The following is a 15,403-nucleotide window of genomic DNA, read 5'->3' as shown; positions in this document are numbered from 1 at the left end:
TGGACACAAGTCCGCCGAACATTGTAATCAGCCCCACAATTGCCTGTTTTACTTTAAAAGTTTAAAAATCCATATCTTCTGTCAGTCTTTCAAAATTTTAATTGTTGAGTATTTTTACTTAATAGATTTTTCTTGAGTGTCTCTACGTTGGTGTAGGTTTTATTGTGCCATATTCTTAACATTATTGCCATTAAATATAACTTGAATTTAGAACACATTTACCTGGGGAATTTCATACGTGTTGCCACAGCTACCATAAGTTAAGCAGAGATTTACTGGGTGATGGTTCTGATCAGAGGGTATAAATATTTAATTTCTAGACATCTTAAAACATTTCAGAAATGGTTGCTGTGGATGGTAAAGCAGATCTCTTCTTTCCTCCATATTGTATAGAAATATTACACTGGGGCCGAAATTGATAAGAAAGATTCTCTCCATCTTTTTTCACTTGGTCATACCATGATTGTTTACACATTGCATGATAGTAATAATGCCTCATTGTAGTGTAGTTCCTATTTTCCCAATAGGCCCTGCGCATTGGAATAACATAAACAGTAGTATAGACGTAGAAGTGCGGATCTTCCAGGTCTCCACTGACTATGCTAAACATAATTGGGTTTGTTACCAACTAGCTCAGAGGTCACTGGAAACTTTCTTGACTGAATAGGAAGTGATCAGCTTCATTGGTACAGACAAGAAGGGATTCAGTTTTCCAACAACCGCATAAACATGACAACTTTGCTCCTTAGAATAAGAGTCAATCGCTAGAGTCGTGTGAAACAATAGACAGTTATTTTACTCAGTCAGTTTTGTGCAGATTACTTTCACCAAAGTGCAGAGAATAGAGAGACGGGCGTTTTCAATAAAAGGTATTATTTATTGAACAGTCTTTCTTCTCGTACAAGAGAAATGAATTGCCACAATTGCAAGACTTGTTATTATAAAAAGTGCGTACAGTAAAATGAGTATTGCGAAATATTACTGTAAAAGCATTGATATGGTTTCTTAGCCATACAATGGTTTAAAATGAATAAAACATATATACATTCATATATACATTAGGCTAACGTACTCAACTGGTGCTTCTAACTACGCCTACCCCAGTGTACCTGACCTAAGCCTAATACTTGGGAGGGAGTAAGTAAGTAGCAGTTTTAGTTAAGTTGGTTTTGCCAAGGTTTGCTTCAAGGATTCTATCTAAGGGTTTAGTCAACACCATACCTCTGGAATAGAATGTTGGAGGTCTTGTACCTCCTTCCAGGACTCGATATCCCAGTCACTCGCAAGAGTAGGCTGGAAACTCCGGAGTTGGATTTTCTCGGCAGGAGAAAAGACAGCGCCTCTCTCAGCGCGTCGAGGAAGAGGAGGAGGGGCAGCGTCCGTGGGCAGCTTGTATCTGCTGGGCTTTGCAGGGGGACAGCTGTTCTGCTCCTATGTTCACCACACCATCGTTCGCTGATGTCGTTGAGGCAGCGATAGCATCAGTATCCGCGTGGCAGCGTTTGCTTAAGGCAACGTTGGTAATATTTATACCTGAAAGGTGTCTTGTTTGACGTAAGTTTTTGGACATAAGACGTCAATAAAGAAAAGATGTCACTAGGAAGTGATCGTCTCTTAGTGCTCATTAGAGTTCTATTACTAATCAAAACATAGCAAGCGGGGCTTTCCCAGGTTGCTGAGTATTTATCTTGTTGAAGAACTCGGAGTGTAATCTAGGAAACTTAGATAGTGGCTTCTGCTGTGTCATTTGCTCTAATGAGCTGCAGAGGAAGCTGCAGAGGAAGAGATTTTGAAATGTGGCTCTGATCGTGTGAGGCCAGAGACGAGTTTCTGAATATTGCATTTGATCGGTTATGCCAATATAGGGGTACAAAGGGATTATAGCCGTATAGGGGCATAAGGTTACAGTATTGATCGGGGTCCTGGTTTAGAACGCGACACCCACTCCACGAATTTATGTCCATCAAATTACTAAAACTATATAGCAAAAGATGCATGTTTAACATTACCCACCTCAAAATACATATTCGCATTTGAAATGGCGTATTTGAAATACATGGAATGTACTGTACATCTTTAACCCCTTCCACGCTCATGACGAGCTGGGCTCGTCATGGCGTAGCCTCCTCGCACGCTGATGACGAGCCCAGCTCGTCACGTAACATGCGCTTTTGAATATCTCAGCGCAGGAGCAGAATTCCGCTAGCGCGGATGCGGTTAAGCATAGAAATCATTAAAAATTATAGCATATGTAATCAATGAACGATTTTGCAAAAAAATTACACCTGAAATATCTCTTAATACAGAAAAGAAGGGCGAGATAATTGCATCACATACAAATGCATTTGTTATAAAATGTGCTAGAGGCAGATGCAAAGTTATTATGTCTCTAGATTTACCTAAAAATAGAAGCTTCTGTTCTTTATGAACAGGTCTACCTTAAGCAAAGAATTTTTGTGCCAGAAAAAGGTAAATATTTTGAAAAAGTGTTCAATTAAAAAAAAAATTCTTGTTGAAGGGGGAAAATAGAGTTCCAACGCTTTTCAACAGTTTTTGTTGATCAAAACTGAAGGCCGAAATCAGAGTTCATGGGAACGCTGTGTGTCGGAATGCTTTTCAAAAATTATTGTTTCTGTTCAGGGGAGAACATCATATCAGACAGGCTCTCAAAAAATTGGTCCACAAAATCAGGTGACAGTTCGACCAAGTTCGATAGTGCTGTAACTTGGCAGGTGTGAGAATGATTGCTATCATCAAAGTCTGGATCAGCAATGCTCACAGAAGGTCGTACCTGGGTGATGTCGCTTTTATTTATTGCTCCACTGTCACCACCTAGTCATAGCACAGGAGTCTCAACAAATGCCGTCATATCAGGATTGGTAACCGCTGGGGACAACACAATGCGTGAGCCGTTATCGGACTTAGCAAAGTATCGATAACCATTGGTACTGCTGATGGAAGTGCAAGACAGATGTCCAACACACACTCATCTCCGCATAGCATACATCAAAGCACAGGTAAGATGCAGGCTGCCATATAGGTCTGAATGAAAGAAACCAGGTAATGTTCAGATCTCTCAGCCTGGCCAATCCAAGGACTCTAGTTATTCTGTCCCAGTAGCAGATTGCTAGAATTGTTTCTTCCATCCTTGTAGGAGTCATGTCTGAGCTTTGGCTTACCATATCGGAGCAGGAGGGTCAAATATAAAATGGCTGCTAAAAGTCCCAAAATAAGGGGTATGCCGCCAAAGACTGAATGGACAAAATTAGGAATGAGTCCCAGAATTGCTTGAAATGGTGTTAGAAGTCCCGTAAAAATCGCCTTAAATATGCCTGGGATGCCAATGGCACTAGACATGTTAAGGAGTTGGCTAAGCATTTCTGCGAAATGCACGGGGCAATTTGTTGATAAAAGGTCATGAATCTCTGATGTTGTCCTTGCAACCAGGAGATCATACGTCTCTTTTGATGACGTGATGGGCACTGTTGTATGGAAAAGCACAGACTTCATTCTGCTTAAAGTATCAATTCGTATAGAAGAGAAATTCAAACGAGGCCAAATGGGAGTCTCAGTGTCTCCAGGGCCGTTTGGAAACAATGCTTGCATACAGCATTTGACCATGGATGTTACACTTACGAGATAGGCTTTTCCTGGCAAAAGGCCACAACAGCTGTGATCCGTTATTAGAATGTAACTCCCATTTGCGAGTTGCATAAAGAAAGGCTCTATCTGCGTTGCAGGTGTGACATGTTGGTGGCATGAAAGGTTGTTTGAATTTCCTCCACAGGCTCCGTGTAAATTAATACCCTGGCACAAAATTATACCGCTTAGTGAATGCTTACAGTTGTCACCACTAAGAAATACATTTTTGTTGCTGTCACTATAGCATGTGTGTGTATATGGTAATTTCCATGTTGACTTAATGTATCCTTTACCCAATCGTTCATACTGGCCAGTAGGTATGTATTCAAGGCAATTTTTAAATCGGAAAGTTGTTATCGGAATTGTGATAATCCTGTGTATTATCCATTCAATGACAGGACTTTCTGACATTGTCAAAGGTAATCTCTCAAGTTTTTCGATGCTCCGGATTGTATAGTCTGCTCCTTTCTGTGCCAAGCTGATTTGTTTATCAGTAAGGTTAAAGATGGAAAACAATGACGTTGTGTTGATTAAACGCCAAGGCACATAGCCTGAACGAAGGTTTTGCAGCGTCCAGCCTAACTGTACAATAGAACGCAATTGTGACTGGCAATGCTGTAACATTAGCAAGTCTTTGTCTATTATATCTATGGCAGATGATACAATATTTTCCAACGAATATATTCTGGAGGACAGAGTCATCAACCCATTGTCCACTACAGAAAGTGATTTTTCCAAATTAATACGATCAATTTCTCGTATTTTTTCAGCTGTTTCAATTTGTGTGACTTTCCAAGCCTTGTTGTATACCGCATAGATACTGGTCGCTATGAAACGCTTTTGACGCTGTTTGCGTGGTCCCATAATGAAATCACGCAAATCAGCACCATCTTTAAGTAAAGACATGTGTTGCTTAATTTCAGCCAGTGTGGATGATTCTAGCCATTCAAGGCACAGCTCCCCTACACTGTATGCTCTTACTATCCCTGGATGTTGTCTCTGGGAGTATCTAGGGTCTTGTCTGGACATTGCGAACCCCTGTGTTTTATTCAGGAATCTATCTTGACAGTTGTTTGTGTCAGTAGGTCAGATTAACCACTTTTTCCAATCAGGATGTGTTCTGTTTAGATGTAAAATTTTAGATACGTCTATTTCAATATCTGTTGTTGCATTCTCAGGTATTGGCTTTGGAATAGACGGTTTGTTAAGGTCCTTGATCTTAGCTAGGCCAAGACAGGTTGTTTGTTGAATAGTTTCATTTAAAAACATTATTTGCTCTGGAATCATGCAGGCTTCGAAATAGTGCTTCTACGCCTTGTACCTGCCACTCTTTTGTACCCCAGATTGTTTTTGTTTCAATGTTATTTTTAACCCTGGGCGAAGAACTACGCTCCGTTTGCGGAGTTTGCGGAGTTTTGGCAACTCCGCGTTCCGCGGAGTTCGCGTAGCTGCCGATAACTCCGCTATCCGGTGCGGAGCGTAGTTGTCGCGCGCTAAATAACATTGTCGCGCGCTAAATAACATTATCGCGTGCGCGGCAATGGCTTACCTTGGTTCTGCGTTCGCTTTTTCCCGGTCGCGTCTGCCACCATGTTTGTAAACCCTTCCGTGCAGCAGTGCGAACGCGATAACGTCATTGGAAGCGCGATAAAGCCATAAGGACGCGCGAGTATGTTTGTTGGTAAGATCGAGTTGCCGAACACGCAGAACCTGCAATCTTGCACAGAATAACTCGCGAGCATGTTAAAAGTTAAACCATAATAATAAATTACCATTTTGGTTAGCAAACAAGTGAAAAACCCCTCAAAGTTGTACCTTTGGATGTATTTTTTGGGGGGAAGGAGTCCTCTTTCTGTTTCTACTCTATTTTTGAATATTAAGGAGGAAGGGCTCTGGAGTTTACAACTTCCTGTTCCTGTCCACCAGGCTCCTCCCAGTGCTTTGTCCATGAGGTGGTCACTTTCATTTGGAGTTTGAGCTGGCAGGATCACTTTCTGTGTGTGTTGGCTGCATTACTGCTTTTTTTGAATTTTACTGAGGACTTTTGGATTTTGAATTCTCTTTTTCAAGTAAGTTCAGTAATGTATGAGTGCGTATGATGTTGTAGACTTGTGTTTGTTTGATTTTAAATTTTTTAACTACAGTATTCATTCCTTGATTTAAATTATTGATGGGTGCCTATACTTTTATGAGGTCCCAACTTGTATTTCTTTTTAAATTTCATCCAGGCTACATAGAGAGGTACCCATGGGTAAAATCATAATTCTGTGTTTAAATTTTTATTCAAGTTTGTAAACAAACATCATGGCTGGCATTGGATTATGGTCATCATTATGCAATAGCAATGTCTGCTGTGGAATTTCTGTTTGTGTAATTAAAAAGTTTTTTATTTTTTTAAGCCAATAGCTGACCCTAGTACTCCATGTAGTTAGTGTGTAGGCATGTTTGAGTTCATTGTAATAACTTTCTGTGGTTGGCCTGGCCATGTGTTGTTGGTGGCCATTTTATGTTTCCCAGCCACTTTGCTCTTGCCATAGGCCTCCAAACTTGTGGCCTACTCTGCCAGTAGGCCAGAGGTACTAGTCATAGGGTCATGAAAGGTAATCAACTGTTTTTCTGGTGTACCTCTAATTAGAAAATCATGGATGGACTGGTTTGATTTAGAAAATCTTATGTTTATGTGTGGGGTATGTCAGGTTTTGGGTGTCTGTCAATTTCTGCCATTAGGTAACCCTAGGAATACAGCTCGGGTAGTTTTGGTAACGTCGCACCGTGTGAGAACGCAACCTTACCTTTTTTGTCTTGTTCGCGCGCTCAATGTACTGGCTCGGGAACGCGATAACGACTTTTCACTCGATTCGCGTTGCCGAACACGCCGATTTTGCATTCTCGCGAACAATATGTCCCGAGTTGCATAAAAGTTCCTCGAAAATGTTTAATGTGTCCCCTGTGCTACAAAAAAGTCCTCATTTATGTGTTATTTGGTTGTAGTTTTGTCTTCCTGGAGCATGGGCCACTCCCAGTTCCTTTCTGTCCTCTATGTAATGATTTCTTGTTTATGGTTGGGGCGACCAATTTGGGGGGTGGTGTCTGGTGTGTCCATTTTGTGAAGCTAAGCATTGTCCCTTTGGCATAGGCATTTATTGTCTGTCCTCTCTTTCTTTTCATGTAGTGGTGAGTGCCATTTTGTGTGTACTTACTTCCTTTGTGATGATTCTGCTATGTTGTTGTTGGTGGGCAGGCCATGTGGTGGCGGCCATTTTGTGTATGCTTCCTTTGTGACTGATTTTGCCATGTGGTGGAGGCCATTTTGGGTGCATCCCTTTTCCATGTTGTTTTTGGGTATCCCTGTCCTCCTGGCCCTATGGAGGCGGCCATTTTCTGTGTCCTTCCCTGGTTCTCTTCTTTTGCCATAGCCATCCAAGGCTTTTGTAGGTACTACTACTCACAGCCATAGGTGCATTCAAGTTAATCAACTATTTTTGTGGTGTAACTTTAATTACACCGTGTATGGCTTTGGATTGCTTCACATTTTTTGTAATGGTGGTACTTTCAGTTTTTGGTTGCTTGTGTGTAGCTAATATGGCACTCCCTGCCAGTAGGTAACCCTAGGAATACTGTTCGCGTACTTTTGGTAACGTCGCACCGTGTGAGAACGCGACCGTACTTTTTTTGTCTTGTTCGCGCGCTCAATGTACTGGCTCGGGAACGCGATAACGACTTTTCACTCGATTCGCGTTGCCGAACACGCCGATTTTGCATTCTCGCGAACAATATGTCCCGAGTTGCATAAAAGTTCCTCGAAAATGTTTAATGTGTCCCCTGTGCTACAAAAAAGTCCTCATTTATGTGTTATTTGGTTGTAGTTTTGTCTTCCTGGAGCATGGGCCACTCCCAGTTCCTTTCTGTCCTCTATGTAATGATTTCTTGTTTATGGTTGGGGTGACCAATTTGGGGGGTGGTGTCTGGTGTATCCATTTTGTGAAGCTAAGCATTGTCCCTTTGGCATAGGCATTTATTGTCTGTCCTCTCTTTCTTTTCATGTAGCGGTGAGGGCCATTTTGTGTGTACTTACTTCCTTTGTGATGATTCTGCTATGTTGTTGTTGGTGGGCAGGCCATGTGGTGGCGGCCATTTTGTGTATGCTTCCTTTGTGACTGATTTTGCCATGTGGTGGAGGCAATTTTGGGTGCATCCCTTTTCCATGTTGTTTTTGGGTGTCCCTGTCCTCCTGGCCCTATGGAGGCGGCCATTTTCTGTGTCCTTCCCTGGTTCTCTTCTTTTGCCATAGCCATCCAAGGCTTTTGTAGGTACTACTACTCACAGCCATAGGTGCATTCAAGTTAATCAACTATTTTTGTGGTGTAACTTTAATTACACCGTGTATGGCTTTGGATTGCTTCACATTTTTTGTAATGGTGGTACTTTCAGTTTTTGGTTGCTTGTGTGTAGCTAATATGGCACTCCCTGCCAGTAGGTAACCCTAGGAATACTGTTCGCGTACTTTTGGTAACGTCGCACCGTGTGAGAACGCGACCTTACCTTTTTTGTCTTGTTCGCGCGCTCAATGTACTGGCTCGGGAACGCGATAACGACTTTTCACTCGATTCGCGTTGCCGAACACGCCGATTTTGCATTCTCGCGAACAATATGTCCCGAGTTGCATAAAAGTTCCTCGAAAATGTTTAATGTGTCCCCTGTGCTACAAAAAAGTCCTCATTTATGTGTTATTTGGTTGTAGTTTTGTCTTCCTGGAGCATGGGCCACTCCCAGTTCCTTTCTGTCCTCTATGTAATGATTTCTTGTTTATGGTTGGGGTGACCAATTTGGGGGGTGGTGTCTGGTGTGTTCATTTTGTGAAGCTAAGCATTGTCCCTTTGGCATAGGCATTTATTGTCTGTCTTCTCTTTCTTTTCATGTAGTGGTGAGGGCCATTTTGTGTGTACTTACTTCCTTTGTGATGATTCTGCTATGTTGTTGTTGGTGGGCAGGCCATGTGGTGGCGGCCATTTTGTGTATGCTTCCTTTGTGACTGATTTTGCCATGTGGTGGAGGCCATTTTAGGTGCATCCTTTTTCCATGTTGTTTTTGGGTGTCCCTGTCCTCCTGGCCCTATGGAGGCGGCCATTTTCTGTGTCCTTCCCTGGTTCTCTTCTTTTGCCATAGCCATCCAAGGCTTTTGTAGGTACTACTACTCACAGCCATAGGTGCATTCAAGTTAATCAACTATTTTTGTGGTGTAACTTTAATTACACCGTGTATGGCTTTGGATTGCTTCACATTTTTTGTAATGGTGGTACTTTCAGTTTTTGGTTGCTTGTGTATAGCTAATATGGCACTCCCTGCCAGTAGGTAACCCTAGGAATACTGTTCGCGTACTTTTGGTAACGTCGCACCGTGTGAGAACGCAACCTTACCTTTTTTGTCTTGTTCGCGCGCTCAATGTACTGGCTCGGGAACGCGATAACGACTTTTCGCTCGATTCGCGTTGCCGAACACGCCGATTTTGCATTCTCGCGAACAATATGTCCCGAGTTGCATAAAAGTTCCTCGAAAATGTTTAATGTGTCCCCTGTGCTACAAAAAAGTCCTCATTTATGTGTTATTTGGTTGTAGTTTTGTCTTCCTGGACAGGCCATGTGGTGGCGGCCATTTTGTAGGTACTTCCTTTGTGCATTTATCATTGGCCTCCCTGCTTTTGGTCTGATCTGATAGTAGGCCAGAGTCCCAGAGGTGGTAGTTAGTTACTAGTTAGCGGGGCTGCTTTATGTAGCTGTTTCTATTTGGTCTATTTAATTACCATCATTACGGCATGTGTGTATGCCATTGCATTTCCAAGTTGGTTGTCTGGGCAGGGGGGTAGGTAACTTTTTTGTGTGTGTAATAATTTTATGGCTTGTATGTGTTTTTGCAGTGAAGTTTTACAAACTCTTAGCCATGGGGTATTTTGATTTTCCTTGCATTAACCTGTCATGACTCATGTGTAGCAGGCATCCTCCTTTTTCTGTCCATATTGGTATATGATAGGCCTGCTTGACTTTATTATTGGTTATTTCTGGACTTCATGTGGCTGGGAGCTGTGGTGCTCGTAGTATTAGTCTTCTTTTTTGTGTTTTATACATTGGCCTGTGTGTCTTTCAATTGTTCATGTGTTGGCTTACTGCTTGTTTGACTGACGTGTTCTGTCTTCTTTGCTTGTAGGTGCACAGAAAAAGACTGAGGAGGTGCTGGCTGTTTTCATCCATCGCCCGTTCAACTGCCAGACGGACGTCCTTCAATTGTACGCCACGTGTGGTGTGTGACTCATCTGACCACACATCTCTGCAATTTGTGCTACTGAGTGCTGCTGTGTGCTGACATCAGAAGAAGATGGGTCCTAAGAGAGCAGGTACCAGGTCCTCCACCACCAAGAAAGTTGCTGAGAAGAAGGTACAGAAGAAGGAAGTGTCACTTAAGGCTGGTATGGACCCCCAAACCTTTTTTGGGCCCCCAAAACGTACGCCTGCAGCAGCGGTGTCCGTGGTGCAAGCTGGAGCCAGCACATCCGCATTAGCGGGGGCAAGCCACCAACCCAGGGCCAAGCACATGAGGGTCGAAGAGGTAGCCGGCCTAGTGTTACAAAGCAGTGATACTGAGCCTGAACTTAACTTATCGCTGTCTCAAAGTAGCACACAATCCACGCAAGATGAAAGTGCTGAACAACCGCCGCCAGCAGTAGATGTTCAACAACCACAACCACTTCCCGCAATAGTTGTTGAAAAACCACAACCACCGCCCGCAATAGTTGTTCAACAACAACAACCAAATCCCACAATAGTAGTTGTTGAAGAACCACAGCACGCTATAGTACTTCCTCAAGAACAACAACCACCGTCTCCGCATGCAATAGTGGAAGTTGTTCCTCCCGATGTCGGGGCAGTTCAGGAAGTAGAGCCTCATTCCGAGCAAGAAGAAGAGGAAGCCACTTCTGGAGGTGATCTACTGTCTTTAAATTTACGAAAGGAAAGGAGGGTTAGTGGCAGTGCATCGAGTTCTTCGCATAGCATCCCTTCAGATGACCTTGATAAGGAATGGCATCCACAACGAAGAACTGAGCATTCAAAGGAGAGGCATCCTAAGACCAGGCTGGGAAAAAGGAAGGATCCGTCAAGGCTTGAACTTCCGGAGTTCGATGTAGGTGAACAGGATACTGATGGTGATAAAGACGGGTCTGACACTGACAATGTCATCATCACAAGCGTTATTCCTGGTGCAGAGGATGTAGAGACCAGCATTTTCACCCTATCCAGAAGGGCTGCGATTAGTGATGAGCAGATAGCACGTGTAACTCCTACACACTCAGCGCCCAAAGTAACACCAGCTCCCATTTTTGCATCAGCGAAGGCCCGGCAGTGTGCAACATCCAGCGCAAGCGCCACCTCAACAGAAGGAGGTAGTGGCAGTACTAGTACTGAACTGTCACATAGGGAAATTCAACAAAAAGGCTCCAGTTCATCCGGGATTGGAAGTGGGTCCTCCTCTTCCTATGGCAGGAGACAAAAGTTTAGCTCCCCAGTCTGGGATTTTTTTACGGTTCACCCACATCAGGAGAACATTGCTATATGCACCATTTGTCACACCAATGTTAGTCGTGGTAAGATTGGTACAAACTATGGTACTGGAGGCCCAACGACCCATATGAAAAAAACACACACAATTGTATGGGAGAACCACCTTGCAAGCTTAAAAGATGTAAGCACTGGTGTTGGTGGGGAGGATACAGTACTACAAGGTCCACTCATGGAAGAAGAGGGAGACGATGACCTTCTATCTGGGAGTGGTACACAAATGAGCCCTGTCGCCAGCACTGGAGTGGTGCAGTCCAAATCCTCAGCATCAGCAAGTTCTCAGTGGCACCAGAGTCAGCCGGAGACACCAAGGGCAAGGAGTGAAAAGTCTGCGTTGAAAGGTGGTCCGTCTAGCAGAACAGAAAGAATTACCAAGCAGCTTACCATTACTGGCATGTTTAGGCAGGAGGGAAAGTACGAGCGGAACCACCCAACAGCACGTTTGTACAATGCGAAACTTGCAAAAATGTTGGCACTCGACCTTCTCCCATTTTCATTTGTTGAGGCAGTGGGATTTCGGCAATTAGTGGCAACACTCGCCCCAAAATGGGACGTTCCCAGTCGCTACTATTTTGCAAGAGTTGCTATTCCAGCACTACACCACGACATGCTGGGATTGATTGGGAAAGCCTTACAACAGAGTGTTGTCCATTGTATCCACCTGACAACCGACATGTGGAGCAGTCGCGAAGCCACAGCAGATTACATGTGCATCACCGCACACTGGATCTCTTTTGCAGGTGTGAAAGACAAGTTAACATCAGGCCTTCTTGACGTTGCTGGGATTTTCAATGACACTCGCAAACATGCAACTGTAGCCATGTTTGGTATGGAGAAAAATCATACTGCTGACAACATTTTGTCTGACTTTAACAGCAAGGTCTTTGAATGGCTGAAACCAAGAGGCCTTAAGATTGGTTTTGTTGCCACCGACAATGGCAGTAATGTAGTGAGGGCAATGAAAGATGGACAGTATTTCAGGGTACCCTGTTTGGCACACTGCATTAACTTAGTCGTGCAAGACTTTCTGAAAAATGAACTCCAAGTCAGCACCATACTGACCATCTGCAGAAGAATATGCACGCATTTTAACCTTTCTTTCAAAGCGCGGAAGCTGCTACGCGTCATTCAGCGGGAGCATAATTTGCCAGTCAAAGCACTGATCCAGGAGGTCCCAACACGTTGGAACTCGACTTATTTCATGCTTGAGCGTCTCTTTGAGCAGTACATACCACTGAATGCTTATGTAATGTCAAGAAGATTAGTGGATCCTACTGTTAATCTTAAAAGCATGACCGTTGAGATGTTGCAGTGGGACATCATTAAATGCTTGACAGAGATGCTACAACCTTTTGAGGTGTTCACACGTGCAGTTAGCAGGGAGGACTGTACTATGGGCCAAGCCATCCCATTGTTGTACATGCTCGAGCAACAGCTGAAGGAGGTCTGTGAAACATACGAAGGTGACGAAGAAAAAGTTGATGCATGTACCTTGGCCAAGGCCTTACGCAACCGCTTATCTGTAAATGCAAGGCTTAAAATGATTGTGTCAGATCCAAATTACATAACTGCAACAATCTTGGATCCACGGTACAAATTGTTTGTCAGCAGTAGCGCAGTCATTCCTTTTTCAGATGGGGATGTTGCCAATTACAAAAGTTCCATAGCTGTGGAAGCTAATGATTTCGAAACTGAACGGCTGTTACTTAAAGGCCTGACAGTGCCAGCCCAGGACAGTCAAAGTACTCCAGGCCATCCTCCTGAGGCAACTCAGGCAAGTTCATCAGAGCATGAGAGCGGTGCGTCCGCTTCCCAGCAGGCACCAACAGTACCAAAAGCAGCACCTACACGATCTGATTCAGCAGACACAACCAAAAGCATAACTGCTTTTTTTCTACAGAAGGGGATGGGTAAGTCCGTTGCTGTTGCAAAGGGGAAAGAGGAGCAGCAAAGCCGAGCACCAATGAACACTGAGCGGATGGTTCAGGCCTATCTGGATGACACAACAGAGGTGTTCATGGAGCAAAGCCCATTGGTCTATTGGTATGAAAGAAGGAGACAGTGGCCAGTGCTGAGCAGGCTGGCGATAAAGTATTTGGCTTGTCCTGTAGCCAGTGTCGCCTCTGAGCGGGTTTTCAGTGCTGCTGGTGCCATTGTGACATCGAAAAGGACCAGTCTCTCCCCCAAAAGCGTCGAGAGGCTGACAATGATAAAAATGAATCAACACTTCATACCACCAGACTATACTGTACGTGAATCAGAGCAGGATGAAGAAAGCGAGCCCGAAGAATTCATCACTGCTGGGTTACATGACCTACTGCTGTCCGGACCCACAGAGTTTGAGGACGAGCACCTCTTCCCTGACCAATAGGCTGTTAAATTGTGACTTTTTCCCTTCTTTTATTTGTGTTATTTATTTTCTTATTAAAAATGACTTTCTGGTGCAAAACTGCTAATCTTAAAATAAAAAGCTCAACCAAATCCATCCCCACCACTCATTCTTTTAATGTACCTACTGGAGTTGCACACCTGTGCATTTATTTTCGCTGTATCTTTTTTAGTTACCTCCTGGAGTTGCACGCCTGTGCATTTATGTTCCATGTTGACTGCACTCCTCAGAGTCTTGCTCCATCTTCTTGACTCCCACTCAAGTCAATACAATTCCATCTTGGCAGCCATACATTTGATGTTGTAGATGGAGTATAGTACAATAACAATAATGTAGCCTCTAACAGTCCCTCCATAATAAGTGAACCATACATGACTACAGCCATCCTCTATTTCATTTGAAATCTGCAACTCATAATAACTGCCTTGCTGAGTCTTACTCTTAAGGCTACCACCTCTGTCTGCAGGCATTCAGAGACGACTCTTCTGTGTCAAAAGAAACTTGAGCAGGCATCCACAACTGAAGTCAACTTGTTGTGATGACTCGCATTACAAAGGCTCGGCAGCATCTGTGATCAATCTTCTGACAGTGAAAGAGAAGAGCAAAACAGGTATAAAAATGAATGATGCCATGCATTGCATTGGATGTATTTTTTTGCTGACTCTGAGCTAATGTGCATGGAGTTGAAGTATACTAGTAACTTCAGTTCAGACTCACGTGATAGCCAATTTTTCCATGTTATTTACTAATAATAGAAATTATTTACGCACTTGTGTTCCTACTACTACAGATGCAGTCAGGACTTAATTTATCGTAGTCACTCACTACAGACTGAGTTGCTGATGATAATGATGGTGACCACCATATCTTTGCTGTCAGGCAGTTGGATCTGAGCTGATTGATGCACGATGTTTCTTGGAGTGGAATACAAGGTAATAAATAAATACAAATAAGAGTCACAGCACAGTAGACCCAGGCTACTACATGTTTGTGCACAGTGCTGTGGTAGAGTACAATAGTGGTATGATTGATGACTGAGAATGACGCATTGATTTTGTTGATTAATTTTGTAAATGCTAGGTTGCTTTTTCAATTTCATTCACCTTTCTGTGGCTCTGAAATTTTTAGGGAAATGCAGTTTGTATAACGGCCAAACCTGTGTCGTCGTGGGCCTGTTGTTGTGTGCTGGCTCCTGTCTTTTTTTGTACTTCTAGATTAAAAATGATATGCAACTAGTAGACTTATACAAATTGTATCCAAGCCGCCTCAGTCTGAAAGTCCTCTCATACGACTACTCCTCTTGTATTGTTTTTTTTATCTTCACTGTATTAAAATTTGTTTAGGTCATTCACATTCTTTTGTATTTGCCTTTTCTTTTTCAGGCTGGACATCTTTCACCCACTGCTTTATAGTATGAGCATCAACTCTCACCCTTACCACAAATCCTCATCATCAAGCAATTGGATTGCGGCGGGAAACCAAGAATCATATTCAGCGTGTCCTTTTCTTACGTCCATTGCTTACAATCATTAGCTAGCGGATCAACATCATAAATCATCGTCTTCATTGTTTTGCTTTTGTTGTCTCCAATCTCCATGCGTACTGTTTTTCTTTCTCAAACCTTTCCCAAAACCCCCGTACCCATCCATTAAACAAACCCTAACCCTCTTCCCCCGGGCTGCGTGGTTACATTGAGGTGTGATGTTTCTTACATTAAATATACACCAACAATTTGATCACGCGCTTGCTGGGGCAGATGTGGTCA

At 43.2% G+C, this 15,403-nt stretch overlaps 1 long non-coding RNA gene across 1 annotated transcript; it reads left to right on the top strand.

Moving 5' to 3' along the window:
- The first annotated feature begins 14,098 nt into the window (after positions 1-14,098).
- Positions 14,099-15,108, top strand: LOC147708953 (uncharacterized). Its single transcript, XR_015296526.1, has 3 exons — positions 14,099-14,248; positions 14,429-14,570; positions 15,021-15,108. It is a non-coding gene; the product is annotated as an uncharacterized LOC147708953 (long non-coding RNA).
- The last annotated feature ends 295 nt before the right edge of the window (positions 15,109-15,403 follow it).

This window comes from Lissotriton vulgaris, chromosome 6 (assembly GCF_964263255.1).
Source record: "Lissotriton vulgaris chromosome 6, aLisVul1.2, whole genome shotgun sequence".
NCBI lineage: Eukaryota > Metazoa > Chordata > Amphibia > Caudata > Salamandridae > Lissotriton > Lissotriton vulgaris.
This window is presented reverse-complemented; position numbering and strand designations above follow the sequence as displayed.